This window comes from Spinacia oleracea, chromosome 3 (assembly GCF_020520425.1).
Source record: "Spinacia oleracea cultivar Varoflay chromosome 3, BTI_SOV_V1, whole genome shotgun sequence".
Classification (NCBI taxonomy): Eukaryota; Viridiplantae; Streptophyta; class Magnoliopsida; order Caryophyllales; family Amaranthaceae; genus Spinacia; species Spinacia oleracea.
The window spans coordinates 39376493-39381594 of NC_079489.1; the positions used below are offsets into that span (position 1 = coordinate 39376493).

General features: G+C 38.2%; 1 long non-coding RNA gene across 1 annotated transcript; it reads right to left on the bottom strand.

Annotated features, from left to right (window-relative positions):
- Positions 1 to 1257: 1257 nt before the first annotated feature.
- LOC130468958 (uncharacterized) lies at positions 1258 to 2663 on the bottom strand. The gene is made up of 2 exons (XR_008929330.1): positions 1900 to 2663; positions 1258 to 1638 (listed from the first exon to the last, which is right to left on the bottom strand). It is a non-coding gene; the product is annotated as an uncharacterized lncRNA (long non-coding RNA).
- Between the last annotated feature and the right edge of the window lie 2439 nt (positions 2664 to 5102).

Here is a 5102-nt window from a genome sequence, read left to right on the forward strand (position 1 = left end):
AAATAATTCCGGAAACGGAAATATTAAATATTTGTTCGAGACGTAAATTAATTCCGGAATCGGAAATGTTAAATATTGTTCGTATCGGAAATGAATTCCGGAATCGGGAAATTAATCGGAAGCGCGTCGTACGAATTAGCATCAGACGAGCTTGCTAGATGAAGGCCCAGCACGAAGCCAGGCCCACGTCCAGCAAGAGAAACGCGCACCACAACGCACTAGCCCAAGGCTGCGCCAGGCCCACCGCAAGGAAGGCCCAGCGCGCGCCCAAGGCTGCGGCAGCATGTGGGCTTCGTGGCAGTGGGCTGCAAGTGCTCGTGGGCTGCGCGCGCGCGCATGGCGCCCCTCGTCGGATGCTGTGCGTGCGTGTGTGTTTGTGTTCACTTACGAAACCTAAAGCATATAGGATTTATTTGTTGATTGAATTTCCTAATCCTAAAAGATAGATTAATTAATTTAGAGTTCTGCTAGGATTCTAATTTAATTAATTCGTATCCTAGTAGGATTCGATTACTTATTCCATGGCCTATAAATATAAAGTTCAGGGCTAATAATTTATAACGAGTTTCAATTATTCAAAGGTAAGAATTTGAGCAAAAATTCAGCCAAGCACTTGCCCGTATTAGCCGAATATTATTAGTACCTTAAGGGCGTGCCCTCCGGACGTACTGTGGACTTTCTACGGAGGGACGACACTTGGATTCCTAAAGACTTGTTCTTGTTCGGTTCGGGCGCAGCAAGGGAGGGCACGCTACAAAGTGTATGCATCTAAATTATGCTAATTGTTATGTGGCAATTAATTTGGAATCCTGGCATTTATGGTTATTTCAACATGATTTATATTTGTTTATACGGTTTTTTCATGAAATGCCCCTGAGGTTTGCAAAAACGCACCAAATACCCTCGCGTCTTTTGAATCACATAATATACCCCTATTTTTGCCTAAGTTTGCACCAAATACCCCTAATCCGACCTTCCGTTAGTCTTCCGTTAAGTCATGTTTATAATTCACAGAATGCCCCTATTTATAAACTTATTGCACAATATAGACCTATTGCAGAATTTGATTCTAATGAAGCTATAAGGGTGTGGGGTTTATCATCTTTATGTAAGCAAACTACCAATCACCCCTCTTATACGAATTAGTTAAAATCGGTAAAACTATACGCACTACCAAACCGTAATCAACAAATTTGGTCATCATAAATGGTGAAGATAATCTCTCAGTACAAATTGTATCAAGATGACATTCTCAAATTAAGAAAAAACAAAAATTCAGCTTCATTGGTAATTCAAATAATCTTCTACAGCAAAATACATTTTATTTTCTCAGTAACTAATCCTCTCAGTACGTAACTAATCTATGTTTCCCACTAATTGTAGCCTTTACTTGTATTATTTCTCAACTGAGGATCCTATGCCTTATTTTTGGTTCCAGCAGCAGTAGAAGGTCAAGCTCGATTGTTGACCTGGGGCTCAGCAGGGTCTTCCACAAGCCCCCGAAGTCTTATTTTTCCTAGCATTTTCAAAGCTCTGGGTATAAACACCTTCACCTCCATTCTCCCAACCACCAAATGGTGGCACCTTTGCCCATGCCTCTTTGGCAAACCACCACCACCTTCACCTCCTTCCCCGACTCTGTAATAATCAAAGAAATTTGAAATGCTCAAACAACAAATCCAATAAGAAATTGATTGAGTTGAATTATACCGTTAGCATAGTTCATCTATTAACAAAACAACAATAACCTCTTTCCACAATTTGTTCACCTAATTTTGGAAGTTTGAAGTAAAATTAACGGCCTAAAATGAAGAAATTCATCTATTAACAAAACAACAACACAACCTCTTTAAATTAATATCAAGAGAGAGGGAGAGAAAGAAGAATAGATTGTGGTACCTCAGGGCTAGCAACGAGCAGCAGATAACAACCACAACAAGAGTACTCCAATTTCCAACAAGGAAAGACAACAACAGCCCCAGCAACCTCAAAGACGAGGACGGTGGAGGCGAGCCCAAAAACCGAGCAAGAGGCGGTGACACAACCCTCTCGCCGGTGGTGAGTGAGAAATTAGAGAAAAGGAAGAAATTAGACAAAATAAATTTGGGTTTTTGAGATTTCCATCAAAATCAATTCACTCAATTAAAAAGGAAAATTTTAGAAAGATCGCCATATAGGATGAAGTGCAACTGGACAACCGATGGAGGCACGACCACCATTGACGGCGGTGGACGGGGAAGGAGAGATAATGAGCAACAATCTTACACCAACAACACTAAATTCAGTAACACTTAATCGATTGGGGATGGGAGATGACGGTGGCGACCGGGTCACCGATGCCATCGACGGTGCAATTGAGGAAGTCGAACCCTAGGCCAGCGTTGGCGACGGTAGCGGGGGCGAAGGTGGTGACAACGGTGATGAGTGGTGTTGGTTCATTGGGTGGGTTGAGTGGGAGGAGAGAGAAAGTTTGGGTGGGTTAAGTGGAATGAATGGGGATTTAAGCTAAGGATCGCGCCAAATAACACACAAGGGCAAAAATGTAAACTCCTGCTAACGGCAGACTAACGCCGTTAACTCAAAAGTGCATCTCATGAACAGAACGTAAAAATAGGGGTATATTATGTGATTCAAAAGACGCGAGGGTATTTGGTGCGTTTTTGCAAACCTCGAGGGCATTTCATGAAAAAACCGTTGTTTATATGTATCACAAGCCTCTAATTAATTCCATAATAATTTCTTAACATGGTTAAATTTTACAAATTTGCAAAGAATTAAAAGGGGTGATTAATTTTCGTAATTGTTAATTAATTGCAAATTGCGTTTATTTAATTATATGTACGTAGTTTTTCGGCAGTTTCTTCGTTACTCAACGAAATCGAGTGATTTTTGTGTCAATTCCGCATGTAAAAGGCATTCTAAAATTTTGACAAAAAAATTCTTTTTCAGCCGAACCCAGAATTCCCAAATTCGAAGCCTAACTATGACTTTCGAACGCAAAAGTTTGTAATTTTAAGATGTTAAATTGAATATTTGCGATTCTTGTTGTTAAATCTTGAATTTTTTATTGACCTACTGTATATGTTTAACAAATTTGAATGCCTAAGCTTGTTAATTATACAACCTAATTTGTAATTGTAATTAATCTGTTGAAATTCGAATAATTTAGAATTTGATTTGATTTTCATAATTAATTAACGATTTAATTAGGTATCCATGATTAAAAACCACCATAAAATTTTTTTATTTATGATAAATTTTAAATTTTTATGAGCTAGATTTGAATCCATGATAATCGGAAATTAATTGATTAATAAATTTTCGATTTTTCGCCCTAAAATTTTGAAATTAATATGATTTATTAATTTGTCATGAATTTTTAAAATAAAAGTTTTTATTTTTATGCAATTCGCTCATAAAACTTGCATGCAAAAAGCAATGGACGCTACGTGTTACCCTTAAGGGGTGTTGTATAGTGCGGGCATGCGACGATGAGCAAGGGAGCTCGTCGCCCATGCGGTACGATGCAGCGAGCAAGGGCCATGGCACAGGAGCACAAGGCAGCACGCTGCCCTTGTGTCGAGTGCTGTGTGCAGCGTGGGCGAAGGGGCAAGGGCGAGGGCGATGGGCACAGGCGCAAGCCAGGCGAGCAGTCGCGTGTGGGCAGCAAGCGAGCTGCGCCACAGCGCGCACTGTCGCGCCCAGCGAAGTAACCAGACGCGTCGAGTGAGGCAGGCTGCGCGCAGCGTGGCCTGGGCTTGCTGCGTTGCGTGTGGCCTGCTCGTGTGATGCCGTACGATCAGTCGAGGGGCGCTGATGCCTCGTGCACTCGACGGGGCTTGGGCGCAAGCACAAGTGCCTCGTCTTGTTACGATTGATGCGTTTTGATTTTAATTTTAAATTTTCTGTTCGGAAACGATTTTAATTAATTTTAAAATTCGTAATTTAAATTGTTTTCTCGGAATTTAATTTTGAATAATCTAATTATTATAAATTTTATTTATACTAATTACTTTACTAAAATTAAAACCTTGAATTAATTTTAATTCATTTTAATTCAACTGAAAATAAATTAAATGGATTCAATTATAAATTTATATGAGTTTTAAATTTTAATTAAATTTGTATGTTTTCGGTTAGACTAGGAAATACATTTTTATGTTTAAAATTAGTAAAGCATGTGAATTTATTGGTTTAAGTGGGAGCATTTTAGTCATAAACTCTTGATTAGGTCTACATTTCTTTAAGGTTAAACAACTTGATTAGAACTAATAAGGACTGAATAATTGGTAGAATATTGGTGCCCTTGATTAATTGCTGCAAATATTTATGTGATGCATAACATGTTCTACTAACCAGCTATGTGGGTCATTCATGATAATGAATGGGTGAATGGTATATATTGTATATGTACTGTTTTGCAGGTTATTGAAAAGTGACTAGTATGGCCCAAATAGGATAGAAAATATGGTATGCGTACCATTAATTTGAATGTAATATTGGTCTAAAGTACCAAATTTTGTTGCTTTTAAATATGGTCTGCGTACCATCAAATAGTTGTAATTAGTTTAATTATAGTTTATCCTATTTGAAGAAAATGGCGCCTCCCATGGTGAAATTCAAGACGGAGTTTCCAATCCATTTTCAAGACGTACTTTGAAGTTGAAGCTTCAAGATGAATTCGGGCCATACTAGATCACATTTATATCTTATGCATGGTTTTAATTTATTTATTGCTTTAAATATGTCTTAATTATGCATGAGATTATGGCTTGATTATGTTGCATGATTAAGGATTTTAGTTCATTTAAAATTTAACCAACATAGTAAGGGCCTTAAGTTCCAAACTTTAAAATTGAGTTAAAAGGTGCCATGCCAAAATAACACTTACTTGGATAACCTTTACATCAATCTTAGTAATAGTTTTCCGCCATAGCGAGGTGTTACTTATTGATTCTAAAGGGGTAAGGTACACAAATAATTTTGAGTACATGTTAGTTTTGGTGAAACTCAGCGATATAAGTAAGGAGTCCTTTTAGTTCTAGACTATTAGCATGTCGTGGCAAATGCGATAGGTTTACCTAATAAGTTCTTAGACGTAC